Here is a 14,644-nt window from a genome sequence, read left to right on the forward strand (position 1 = left end):
ATGTGTGCAAGGTCCAAAGACACAGATTTATATACAAACGTGGACAAAAAACTGGCGCAGACCCAATAATATATCTGACCGCTGCGGTTCTGAGGTGTCCCCATCGGGGTGTACCAGGTATGGAGCGCGCTGGGAGGTTCATGCGCGTTAGAAAAACAAAATGCCTGATAAAACTCATTCAATAAAACGGGTCAGAGTCCAATGCCTGTCGCCCGGGTTAGAATCACATGAGAGAAAAAAACCACAGGCTTCCTATAACATCACCGCACAGATAAGAGAATTATCACCAAATGTACGGAGCGAAGCACCACAAGTCACACAGTCCCCGAGAGCAGCCAGAACCAAGGCCCGGAAGAGCCTGCACCAGAGACTATAGAGGAGGGTGACAGGACCCGGACCTACAGGAAGAAGGGTGACAGGACCCAGACCTACAGAGAGAAGGGTGACAGCACCCAGACCTACAGAGAGAAGGGTGACAGGACCCAGACCTACAGAGAGAAGGGTGACAGCACCCAGACCTACAGAGAGAAGGGTGACAGGACCCAGACCTACAGAGAGAAGGGTGACAGCACCCAGACCTACAGAGAGAAGGGTGACAGGACCCAGACCTACAGAGAGAAGGGTGACAGCACCCAGACCTACAGAGAGAAGGGTGACAGGACACGGACCTACAGAGAGAAGGGCGACAGCACCCAGACCTACAGAGAGAGGGGTGACAGGACCCGGACCTACAGGAAGAAGGGTGACAGCACCCAGACCTACAGAGAGAAGGGTGACAGGACCCAGACCTACAGAGAGAAGGGTGACAGGACCCAGACCTACAGAGAGAAGGGCGACAGCACCCAGACCTACAGAAAGAAGGGTGACTGGACCCAGACCTACAGAGAGATGGGTGACAGGACCCAGACCTACAGAAAGAAGGGTGGCAGCACCCAGACCTACAGAGAGAAGGGTGACAGCACCCAGACATACAGAAAGAAGGGTGACAGGACCCGGACCTACAGAAAGAAGGGTGACTGGACCCAGACCTACAGAGAGAAGGGTGACAGGACCCAGACCTACAGAGAGAAGGGTGACAGGACCCAGACCTACAGAGAGAAGGGTGACAGCACCCAGACCTACAGAGAGAAGGGTGACAGGACCCAGACCTACAGAGAGAAGGGTGACAGCACCCAGACCTACAGAGAGAAGGGTGACAGGACCCAGACCTACAGAGAGAAGGGTGACAGCACCCAGACCTACAGAGAGAAGGGTGACAGGACCCAGACCTACAGAGAGAAGGGTGACAGCACCCAGACCTACAGAGAGAAGGGTGACAGGACACGGACCTACAGAGAGAAGGGCGACAGCACCCAGACCTACAGAGAGAGGGGTGACAGGACCCGGACCTACAGGAAGAAGGGTGACAGCACCCAGACCTACAGAGAGAAGGGTGACAGGACACGGACCTACAGAGAGAAGGGCGACAGCACCCAGACCTACAGAAAGAAGGGTGACTGGACCCAGACCTACAGAGAGATGGGTGACAGGACCCAGACCTACAGAAAGAAGGGTGGCAGCACCCAGACCTACAGAGAGAAGGGTGACAGCACCCAGACATACAGAAAGAAGGGTGACAGGACCCGGACCTACAGAAAGAAGGGTGACTGGACCCAGACCTACAGAGAGAAGGGTGACAGGACCCAGACCTACAGAGAGAAGGGTGACAGGACCCAGACCTACAGAGAGAAGGGTGACAGCACCCAGACCTACAGAGAGAAGGGTGACAGGACCCAGACCTACAGAGAGAAGGGTGACAGCACCCAGACCTACAGAGAGAAGGGTGACAGGACCCAGACCTACAGAGAGAAGGGTGACAGCACCCAGACCTACAGAGAGAAGGGTGACAGGACACGGACCTACAGAGAGAAGGGCGACAGCACCCAGACCTACAGAGAGAGGGGTGACAGGACCCGGACCTACAGGAAGAAGGGTGACAGCACCCAGACCTACAGAGAGAAGGGTGACAGGACACGGACCTACAGAGAGAAGGGCGACAGCACCCAGACCTACAGAAAGAAGGGTGACTGGACCCAGACCTACAGAGAGATGGGTGACAGGACCCAGACCTACAGAAAGAAGGGTGGCAGCACCCAGACCTACAGAGAGAAGGGTGACAGCACCCAGACATACAGAAAGAAGGGTGACAGGACCCGGACCTACAGAAAGAAGGGTGACTGGACCCAGACCTACAGAGAGAAGGGTGACAGGACCCAGACCTACAGAGAGAAGGGTGACAGGACCCAGACCTACAGAGAGAAGGGTGACAGGACCCAGACCTACAGGAAGAAGGGTGACAGGACCCAGAACTACAGAGAGAAGGGTGACAGGACCCGGACCTACAGGAAGAAGGGTGACAGGACCCAGACCTACAGAGAAGGGTGACAGGACCCAGACCTACAGAGAGATGAGTGACAGGACCCGGACCTACAGGAAGAAGGGTGACAGCACCCAGACCTACAGAGAAGGGTGACAGGACCCAGACCTACAGGAAGAAGGGTGACAGGACCCAGACCTACAGAGAGAAGGGTGACAGGACCCGGACCTACAGGAAGAAGGGTGACAGGACCCAGACCTACAGAGAAGGGTGACAGGACCCAGACCTACAGAGAGAAGGGTGACAGGACCCAGACCTACAGAGAGAAGGGTGACAGGACCCAGACCTACAGGAAGAAGGGTGACAGGACCCAGACCTACAGAGAGAAGGGTGACAGGACCCAGACCTACAGAAAGAAGGGCGACAGCACCCAGACCTACAGAGAGAAGGGTGACAGGACCCAGACCTACAGAGAGAAGGGTGACAGGACCCAGACCTACAGAGAGAAGGGCGACAGGACCCTGACCTACAGAAAGAAGGGCGACAGCACCCAGACCTACAGAAAGAAGGGTGACAGGACCCAGACCTACAGAGAGAAGGGTGACAGCACCCAGACCTACAGAGAGAAGGGTGACAGCACCCAGACCTACAGAGAGAAGGATGACAGCACCCAGATCTACAGAGAGAAGGGTGACAGCACCCAGACCTACAGAGAGAAGGGTGACAGGACCCAGACCTACAGAGAGAAGGGTGACAGGACCCAGACCTACAGAGAGAAGGGTGACAGGACCCAGACCTACAGAAAGAAGGGCGACAGCACCCAGACCTACAGAGAGAAGGGTGACAGCACCCAGACCTACAGAGAGAAGGGTGACAGCACCCAGACCTACAGAGAGAAGGGCGACAGGACCCAGACCTACAGAGAGAAGGGTGACAGGACCCAGACCTACAGAGAGAAGGGTGACAGGACCCAGAGCTACAGAGAGAAGGGTGACAGCACCCAGACCTACAGAGAGAAGGGTGACAGCACCCAGACCTACAGAGAGAAGGGTGACAGCACCCAGACCTACAGAGAGAAGGGTGACAGGACCCAGACCTACAGAGAGAAGGGTGACAGCACCCAGACCTACAGAGAGAAGGGTGACAGCACCCAGACCTACAGAGAGAAGGGTGACAGGACCCAGATCTACAGAGAGAAGGGTGACAGGACCCAGACCTACAGAGAGAAGGGCGACAGCACCCAGACCTACAGAGAGAAGGGCGACAGCACCCAGACCTACAGAGAGAAGGATGACAGCACCCAGACCTACAGAGAGAAGGGTGACAGGACCCAGACCTACAGAGAGAAGGGTGACAGGACACGGACCTACAGAGAGAAGGGTGACAGGACACGGACCTACAGAGAGAAGGGTGACAGGACACGGACCTACAGAGAGAAGGGTGACAGCACCCAGACCTACAGAAAGAAGGGTGACAGGACCCGGACCTACAGGAAGAAGGGTGACAGGACACGGACCTACAGAGAGAAGGGTGACAGGACACGGACCTACAGAGAGAAGGGTGACAGCACCCAGACCTACAGAGAAGGGTGACAGGACCCAGACCTACAGAAAGAAGGGTGGCAGCACCCAGACCTACAGAGAGAAGGGTGACAGGACCCAGACCTACAGAGAGAAGGGTGACAGCACCCAGACCTACAGAGAGAAGGGTGACAGGACCCAGACCTACAGAGAGAAGGGTGGCAGCACCCAGACCTACAGAGAGAAGGGTGACAGGACCCAGACCTACAGAGAGAAGGGTGACAGCATCCAGACCTACAGAGAGAAGGGTGACAGGACCCAGACCTACAGAGAGAAGGGTGACAGGACCCAGACCTACAGAAAGAAGGGTGGCAGCACCCAGACCTACAGAAAGAAGGGTGGCAGCACCCAGACCTACAGAGAGAAGGGTGACAGGACCCAGACCTACAGAGAGAAGGGTGACAGCACCCAGACCTACAGAGAGAAGGGTGACAGGACCCAGACCTACAGAGAGAAGGGTGGCAGCACCCAGACCTACAGAGAGAAGGGTGACAGCACCCAGACCTACAGAGAGAAGGGTGACAGGACACAGACCTACAGAGAGAAGGGTGACAGCACCCAGACCTACAGAGAGAAGGGTGACAGGACCCAGACCTACAGAGAGAAGGGTGACAGGACCCAGACCTACAGAGAGAAGGGTGACAGGACCCAGACCTACAGAAAGAAGGGTGATAGGACCCGGACCTACAGAGAGAAGGGTGACAGGACCCAGACCTACAGAAAGAAGGGTGGCAGCACCCAGACCTACAGAGAGAAGGGTGACAGGACCCAGACCTACAGAGAGAAGGGTGACAGCACCCAGACCTACAGAGAGAAGGGTGACAGCACCCAGACCTACAGAGAGAAGGGTGACAGGACCCAGACCTACAGAGAGAAGGGTGACAGGACCCAGACCTACAGAGAGAAGGGTGACAGGACCCAGACCTACAGAGAGAAGGATGACAGGACCCAGACCTACAGAGAGAAGGGTGACAGGACCCAGACCTACAGAGAGAAGGATGACAGGACCCAGACCTACAGAGAGAAGGGCGACAGCACCCAGACCTACAGAAAGAAGGGTGACTGGACCCAGACCTACAGAGAGATGGGTGACAGGACCCAGACCTACAGAAAGAAGGGTGGCAGCACCCAGACCTACAGAGAGAAGGGTGACAGCACCCAGACATACAGAAAGAAGGGTGACAGGACCCGGACCTACAGAAAGAAGGGTGACTGGACCCAGACCTACAGAGAGAAGGGTGACAGGACCCAGACCTACAGAGAGAAGGGTGACAGGACCCAGACCTACAGAGAGAAGGGTGACAGGACCCAGACCTACAGGAAGAAGGGTGACAGGACCCAGAACTACAGAGAGAAGGGTGACAGGACCCGGACCTACAGGAAGAAGGGTGACAGGACCCAGACCTACAGAGAAGGGTGACAGGACCCAGACCTACAGAGAGATGAGTGACAGGACCCGGACCTACAGGAAGAAGGGTGACAGCACCCAGACCTACAGAGAAGGGTGACAGGACCCAGACCTACAGGAAGAAGGGTGACAGGACCCAGACCTACAGAGAGACGGGTGACAGGACCCGGACCTACAGGAAGAAGGGTGACAGGACCCAGACCTACAGAGAAGGGTGACAGGACCCAGACCTACAGAGAGAAGGGTGACAGGACCCAGACCTACAGAGAGAAGGGTGACAGGACCCAGACCTACAGGAAGAAGGGTGACAGGACCCAGACCTACAGAGAGAAGGGTGACAGGACCCAGACCTACAGAAAGAAGGGCGACAGCACCCAGACCTACAGAGAGAAGGGTGACAGGACCCAGACCTACAGAGAGAAGGGTGACAGGACCCAGACCTACAGAGAGAAGCGCGACAGGACCCTGACCTACAGAAAGAAGGGCGACAGCACCCAGACCTACAGAAAGAAGGGTGACAGGACCCAGACCTACAGAGAGAAGGGTGACAGCACCCAGACCTACAGAGAGAAGGGTGACAGCACCCAGACCTACAGAGAGAAGGATGACAGCACCCAGATCTACAGAGAGAAGGGTGACAGCACCCAGACCTACAGAGAGAAGGGTGACAGGACCCAGACCTACAGAGAGAAGGGTGACAGGACCCAGACCTACAGAGAGAAGGGTGACAGGACCCAGACCTACAGAAAGAAGGGCGACAGCACCCAGACCTACAGAGAGAAGGGTGACAGCACCCAGACCTACAGAGAGAAGGGTGACAGCACCCAGACCTACAGAGAGAAGGGCGACAGGACCCAGACCTACAGAGAGAAGGGTGACAGGACCCAGACCTACAGAGAGAAGGGTGACAGGACCCAGAGCTACAGAGAGAAGGGTGACAGCACCCAGACCTACAGAGAGAAGGGTGACAGCACCCAGACCTACAGAGAGAAGGGTGACAGCACCCAGACCTACAGAGAGAAGGGTGACAGGACCCAGACCTACAGAGAGAAGGGTGACAGCACCCAGACCTACAGAGAGAAGGGTGACAGCACCCAGACCTACAGAGAGAAGGGTGACAGCACCCAGACCTACAGAGAGAAGGGTGACAGGACCCAGATCTACAGAGAGAAGGGTGACAGGACCCAGACCTACAGAGAGAAGGGCGACAGCACCCAGACCTACAGAGAGAAGGGCGACAGCACCCAGACCTACAGAGAGAAGGATGACAGCACCCAGACCTACAGAGAGAAGGGTGACAGGACCCAGACCTACAGAGAGAAGGGTGACAGGACACGGACCTACAGAGAGAAGGGTGACAGGACACGGACCTACAGAGAGAAGGGTGACAGGACACGGACCTACAGAGAGAAGGGTGACGGCACCCAGACCTACAGAAAGAAGGGTGACAGGACCCGGACCTACAGGAAGAAGGGTGACAGGACACGGACCTACAGAGAGAAGGGTGACAGGACACGGACCTACAGAGAGAAGGGTGACAGCACCCAGACCTACAGAGAAGGGTGACAGGACCCAGACCTACAGAAAGAAGGGTGGCAGCACCCAGACCTACAGAGAGAAGGGTGACAGGACCCAGACCTACAGAGAGAAGGGTGACAGCACCCAGACCTACAGAGAGAAGGGTGACAGGACCCAGACCTACAGAGAGAAGGGTGGCAGCACCCAGACCTACAGAGAGAAGGGTGACAGCACCCAGACCTACAGAGAGAAGGGTGACAGGACCCAGACCTACAGAGAGAAGGGTGACAGCACCCAGACCTACAGAGAGAAGGGTGACAGGACCCAGACCTACAGAGAGAAGGGTGACAGCACCCAGACCTACAGAGAGAAGGGTGACAGGACACGGACCTACAGAGAGAAGGGCGACAGCACCCAGACCTACAGAGAGAGGGGTGACAGGACCCGGACCTACAGGAAGAAGGGTGACAGCACCCAGACCTACAGAGAGAAGGGTGACAGGACACGGACCTACAGAGAGAAGGGCGACAGCACCCAGACCTACAGAAAGAAGGGTGACTGGACCCGGACCTACAGAAAGAAGGGTGACTGGACCCAGACCTACAGAGAGAAGGGTGACAGGACCCAGACCTACAGAGAGAAGGGTGACAGGACCCAGACCTACAGAGAGAAGGGTGACAGCACCCAGACCTACAGAGAGAAGGGTGACAGGACCCAGACCTACAGAGAGAAGGGTGACAGCACCCAGACCTACAGAGAGAAGGGTGACAGGTCCCAGACCTACAGAGAGAAGGGTGACAGCACCCAGACCTACAGAGAGAAGGGTGACAGGACACGGACCTACAGAGAGAAGGGCGACAGCACCCAGACCTACAGAGAGAGGGGTGACAAGACCCGGACCTACAGGAAGAAGGGTGACAGCACCCAGACCTACAGAGAGAAGGGTGACAGGACACGGACCTACAGAGAGAAGGGCGATAGCACCCAGACCTACAGAAAGAAGGGTGACTGGACCCAGACCTACAGAGAGATGGGTGACAGGACCCAGACCTACAGAAAGAAGGGTGGCAGCACCCAGACCTACAGAGAGAAGGGTGACAGCACCCAGACATACAGAAAGAAGGGTGACAGGACCCGGACCTACAGAAAGAAGGGTGACTGGACCCAGACCTACAGAGAGAAGGGTGACAGGACCCAGACCTACAGAGAGAAGGGTGACAGGACCCAGACCTACAGAGAGAAGGGTGACAGGACCCAGACCTACAGGAAGAAGGGTGACAGGACCCAGAACTACAGAGAGAAGGGTGACAGGACCCGGACCTACAGGAAGAAGGGTGACAGGACCCAGACCTACAGAGAAGGGTGACAGGACCCAGACCTACAGAGAGATGAGTGACAGGACCCGGACCTACAGGAAGAAGGGTGACAGCACCCAGACCTACAGAGAAGGGTGACAGGACCCAGACCTACAGGAAGAAGGGTGACAGGACCCAGACCTACAGAGAGAAGGGTGACAGGACCCGGACCTACAGGAAGAAGGGTGACAGGACCCAGACCTACAGAGAAGGGTGACAGGACCCAGACCTACAGAGAGAAGGGTGACAGGACCCAGACCTACAGAGAGAAGGGTGACAGGACCCAGACCTACAGGAAGAAGGGTGACAGGACCCAGACCTACAGAGAGAAGGGTGACAGGACCCAGACCTACAGAAAGAAGGGCGACAGCACCCAGACCTACAGAGAGAAGGGTGACAGGACCCAGACCTACAGAGAGAAGGGTGACAGGACCCAGACCTACAGAGAGAAGGGCGACAGGACCCTGACCTACAGAAAGAAGGGCGACAGCACCCAGACCTACAGAAAGAAGGGTGACAGGACCCAGACCTACAGAGAGAAGGGTGACAGCACCCAGACCTACAGAGAGAAGGGTGACAGCACCCAGACCTACAGAGAGAAGGATGACAGCACCCAGATCTACAGAGAGAAGGGTGACAGCACCCAGACCTACAGAGAGAAGGGTGACAGGACCCAGACCTACAGAGAGAAGGGTGACAGGACCCAGACCTACAGAGAGAAGGGTGACAGGACCCAGACCTACAGAAAGAAGGGCGACAGCACCCAGACCTACAGAGAGAAGGGTGACAGCACCCAGACCTACAGAGAGAAGGGTGACAGCACCCAGACCTACAGAGAGAAGGGCGACAGGACCCAGACCTACAGAGAGAAGGGTGACAGGACCCAGACCTACAGAGAGAAGGGTGACAGGACCCAGAGCTACAGAGAGAAGGGTGACAGCACCCAGACCTACAGAGAGAAGGGTGACAGCACCCAGACCTACAGAGAGAAGGGTGACAGCACCCAGACCTACAGAGAGAAGGGTGACAGGACCCAGACCTACAGAGAGAAGGGTGACAGCACCCAGACCTACAGAGAGAAGGGTGACAGCACCCAGACCTACAGAGAGAAGGGTGACAGCACCCAGACCTACAGAGAGAAGGGTGACAGGACCCAGATCTACAGAGAGAAGGGTGACAGGACCCAGACCTACAGAGAGAAGGGCGACAGCACCCAGACCTACAGAGAGAAGGGCGACAGCACCCAGACCTACAGAGAGAAGGATGACAGCACCCAGACCTACAGAGAGAAGGGTGACAGGACCCAGACCTACAGAGAGAAGGGTGACAGGACACGGACCTACAGAGAGAAGGGTGACAGGACACGGACCTACAGAGAGAAGGGTGACAGGACACGGACCTACAGAGAGAAGGGTGACAGCACCCAGACCTACAGAAAGAAGGGTGACAGGACCCGGACCTACAGGAAGAAGGGTGACAGGACACGGACCTACAGAGAGAAGGGTGACAGGACACGGACCTACAGAGAGAAGGGTGACAGCACCCAGACCTACAGAGAAGGGTGACAGGACCCAGACCTACAGAAAGAAGGGTGGCAGCACCCAGACCTACAGAGAGAAGGGTGACAGGACCCAGACCTACAGAGAGAAGGGTGACAGCACCCAGACCTACAGAGAGAAGGGTGACAGGACCCAGACCTACAGAGAGAAGGGTGGCAGCACCCAGACCTACAGAGAGAAGGGTGACAGGACCCAGACCTACAGAGAGAAGGGTGACAGCATCCAGACCTACAGAGAGAAGGGTGACAGGACCCAGACCTACAGAGAGAAGGGTGACAGGACCCAGACCTACAGAAAGAAGGGTGGCAGCACCCAGACCTACAGAAAGAAGGGTGGCAGCACCCAGACCTACAGAGAGAAGGGTGACAGGACCCAGACCTACAGAGAGAAGGGTGACAGCACCCAGACCTACAGAGAGAAGGGTGACAGGACCCAGACCTACAGAGAGAAGGGTGGCAGCACCCAGACCTACAGAGAGAAGGGTGACAGCACCCAGACCTACAGAGAGAAGGGTGACAGGACACGGACCTACAGAGAGAAGGGTGACAGCACCCAGACCTACAGAGAGAAGGGTGACAGGACCCAGACCTACAGAGAGAAGGGTGACAGGACCCAGACCTACAGAGAGAAGGGTGACAGGACCCAGACCTACAGAAAGAAGGGTGATAGGACCCGGACCTACAGAGAGAAGGGTGACAGGATCCAGACCTACAGAAAGAAGGGTGGCAGCACCCAGACCTACAGAGAGAAGGGTGACAGGACCCAGACCTACAGAGAGAAGGGTGACAGCACCCAGACCTACAGAGAGAAGGGTGACAGGACCCAGACCTACAGAGAGAAGGATGACAGGACCCAGACCTACAGAGAGAAGGGTGACAGGACCCAGACCTACAGAGAGAAGGATGACAGGACCCAGACCTACAGAGAGAAGGGTGACAGGACCCAGACCTACATAGAGAAGGGTGACAGCACCCAGACCTACAGAGAGAAGGGTGACAGCACCCAGACCTACAGAGAGAAGGGTGACAGCACCCAGACCTACAGAGAAGGGTGACAGCACCCAGACCTACAGAGAGAAGGGTGACAGGACCCAGACCTACAGAGAGAGGGATGACAGGACCCAGACCTACAGAGAGAAGGGTGACAGGACCCAGACCTACAGAGAGAAGGGTGACAGGACCCAGACCTACAGAGAGAAGGGTGACAGGACCCAGACCTACAGAGAGAGGGATGACAGGACCCAGACCTACAGAGAGAAGGGTGACAGGACCCAGACCTACAGAGAGAAGGGTGACAGCACCCAGACCTACAGAGAGAAGGGTGACAGGACCCAGACCTACAGAGAGAAGGGTGACAGGACCCAGACCTACAGAGAGAGGGATGACAGGACCCAGACCTACAGAGAGAAGGGTGACAGGACCCAGACCTACAGAGAGAAGGGTGACAGGACCCAGACCTACAGAAAGATGGGTGACAGCACCCAGACCTACAGAGAGAGGGGTGACAGCACCCAGACCTACAGAAAGATGGGTGACAGCACCCAGACCTACAGAGAGAAGGGTGACAGGACCCAGACCTACAGAGAGAAGGGTGACAGCACCCAGACCTACAGAAAGAAGGGTGACAGGACCCAGACATACGGAAAGAAGGGCGACAGGACCCAGACCTACAGAGAGAAGGGTGACAGGACCCAGACCTACAGAGAGAAGGGTGACAGGACCCAGACCTACAGAGAGAAGGGTGACAGGACCCAAAGCTACAGAGAGAAGGGTGACAGCACCCAGACCTACAAAGAGAAGGGTGACAGGACCCAGACATACGGAAAGAAGGGTGACAGGACCCAGACCTACAGAAAGAAGGGCGACAGGACCCAGACCTACAGAGAGAAGGGTGACAGCACCCAGACCTACAGAGAGAAGGGTGACAGGACCCAGACCTACAGAGAGAAGGGTGACAGGACCCAGAGAGACGGGTGTCAGACCCTGAGAGAGAAGGGCGACAGGACCCAGAGAGAGAAGGGTGACAGGACCCAGAGAGAGATGGGTGACAGGACCCAGAGAGAGAAGGGTGACAGGACCCAGAGAGAGATGGGTGACAGGGCCCGGACCCAGAGAGTAGGGTCTGGAGAAGATGAAACAAGATTTTCTTGTGTATGAACAGTTTTTACATCTTTAACGCGACTGAAGGAAAACTGATGAATGTGATCTGTGTTTTCTATACCGGGGTCATAGGTCATTTATCAATGTGTCTAAACTGTCAGTGTTTATAAAGTTTATTGAGACAATCCTGTCCTTGGTTATAAAAGAACTAAAAAACTGAACCAACATAAAGATTCATTACAGATAATGTGACCACATGACACAATAGAGCCGTGTATCTAATCTCCAGTACTTACCTGCCGAGTCCTCCCTGTGCCAGGTCTATGGCCTCCTCCTCCCTGTGCCAGGTCTATGGCCTCCTCCTCCCTGTGCCAGGTCTATGGCCTCCTCCTCCCTGTGCCAGGTCTATGGCCTCCTCCTCCTCCTCCGTGCGGTTTACAGGTTTCTCAACTACGGAGAGATTGTGCTAAGGATCTGCTTGTAAACAGCCCGGTGGCCATAGTGATGGGGGCCGAGCCCTGAACAATGGAGGAGGCACAGATTGTCTGCTGTGTATCTAATCCCATCCTGTGTGATACTGACTGCTGAGCTGTGTATCTAATCCTATCCTGTGTGATACTGCCTGCTGAGCTGTGTACCTAATCCTCTCCTGTGTGATACTGCCTGCTGAGCTGTGTATCTAATCCTATCCTGTGTGATACTGTCTGCTGAGCTGTGTATCTAATCCTATCCTGTGTGATACAGTCTGCTGAGCTGTGTATCTAATCCTCTCCTGTGTGATACTGCCTGCTGAGCCATGTATCTAATCCTATCCTGTGTGATACTGTCTGCTGAGCTGTGTATCTAATCCTCTCCTGTGTGATACTGCTGAGCTGTGTATCTAATCCCATCCTGTGTGATACTCTCTGCTGAGCTGTGTATCTAATCCTCTCCTGTGTGATACTGTCTGCTGAGCTGTGTATCTAATCCTCTCCTGTGTGATACTGTCTGCTGAGCTGTGTATCTAATCCTCTCCTGTGTGCTACTGCCTGCTGAGCTGTGTATCTAATCCTTTCCTGTGTGATACTGCCTGCTGAGCTGTGTATCTAATCCTATCCTGTGTGATACTGTCTGCTGAGCTGTGTATCTAATCCTATCCTGTGTGATACTGTCTGCTGAGCTGTGTATCTAATCCTATCCTGTGTGATACAATCTGCTGAGCTGTGTATCTAATCCTATCCTGTGTGATAGTCTGCTGAGCTGTGTATCTAATCCCATCCTGTGTGATACTGTGCTGAGCTGTGTATCTAATCCTTTCCTGTGTGATACTGCCTGCTTAGCTGTGTATCTAATCCTCTCCTGTGTGATACTGTCTGCTGAGCTGTGTATCTAATCCTATCCTGTGTGATACTGCCTGCTGAGCTGTGTATCTAATCCTCTCCTGTGTGATACTGTCTGCTGAGCTGTGTATCTAATCCCATCCTGCGTGATACTCCCTGCTGAGCTGTGTATCTAATCCCATCCTGCGTGATACTCCCTGCTGAGCTGTGTATCTAATCCCATCCTGCGTGATACTCCCTGCTGAGCTGTGTATCTAATCCCATCCTGTGTGATACTCCCTGCTGAGCTGTGTATCTAATCCCATCCTGTGTGATACTGTCTGCTGAGCTGTGTATCTAATCCTCCCCTGTGTGGTACTGTCTGTGGTTCTGTCTAATGAATCCTATGCACTTTGTGTAGGGTGCATGTTATCTCCAGGCCATTCCCGTCATAGTGAAGCTGAGGATGCATGTACGTATCCCTGTATCACATATATAAGAGGGGAATAAGTGCAATGAGATGATGATGGGAGATGAGGACGTGTTCAGTGATGGATATGGCTCGTGTATATGGGGTTAACGCTTCCAGGTTATATACACTATATACTAAGAAATACACTAACATCCCACATCCTGGATGTCAGGGAATGAAATATTCTGGTTACGGATCTTTATTCATTACATAGTGAAATGTGTTAAGAACAATAAATGGAGAAGCACCGGAGGCAAAGGATAATGAGCAGAAGGGAGAACGCATTTCAGGACCTTCATCAGGTCCTCAGAGAACGATAAAACTGCATTAAAAATACAAATAAAAAACTACAATAAATAGGATAGATAAGTAAAAAAACGTATAAGTAACAAAAATATGAATATAGACAACCTCAAACCGCATGATATGATTAGTTTCCCAACACAAGAAATTGATACAGGCAGTCCCCTACTTAAAGACACCCAACCCCTAGTTACACACGGACGCCTCTGCTCACTGTGACCCCTGGTGAGGTTCTATTGATAATCCTTGGTCACATTACTGCAAAAAAATTTTAAAATCCATTTGTCACTGGGACAAAAATAAATTTTGTCTGGAACCATAATTATAAAATAAATAGTTTCGACTTACATACAAATTCAACTTAAGAACAAACCTATGGAACCTTGTACGTAACCCAGGGACTCCCTGTATATTTTAAAAAAATACATATTTCGATTCATATTTGGTTCTTTAAATGATAAAAAATAAGTAGTTCCTGGTCTGTACATTATAATTTATAGTTCATATACACTAATAAAAATGTGAAGATTTATAATCTCATAATAGTCATGTCATTCATGGCATTAGCCAGTACTGGTCACAATATACATGGTAATGATAGTGGCCCAAAAGTATATAAGCATAAAAGAGAACAAAAACTAAGCAGGCGTCCGTAGGCTCTGGGATAATACACGTGCAGGGCCGCATCTGCCATGA

At 53.9% G+C, this 14,644-nt stretch overlaps 1 protein-coding gene across 2 annotated transcripts in view; it reads right to left on the reverse strand.

Moving 5' to 3' along the window:
- Nucleotides 1-12,342, reverse strand: part of LOC140128838 (uncharacterized) — a 43,884-nt gene extending 31,542 nt beyond the window's left edge. The window contains exons 1-2 of one of the 2 annotated variants that reach the window (XM_072150544.1): nucleotides 12,290-12,342; nucleotides 12,172-12,258 (exon numbers count right to left, since the gene is read on the reverse strand). The gene's annotated coding sequence lies outside the window, so the exon portion shown is untranslated. Of the gene's footprint in view, nucleotides 1-12,171 lie in introns of both variants that reach the window. The other variant, XM_072150543.1, reaches the window with a different exon arrangement.
- Between the last annotated feature and the right edge of the window lie 2,302 nt (nucleotides 12,343-14,644).

This window comes from Engystomops pustulosus, chromosome 4 (assembly GCF_040894005.1).
Source record: "Engystomops pustulosus chromosome 4, aEngPut4.maternal, whole genome shotgun sequence".
NCBI lineage: Eukaryota > Metazoa > Chordata > Amphibia > Anura > Leptodactylidae > Engystomops > Engystomops pustulosus.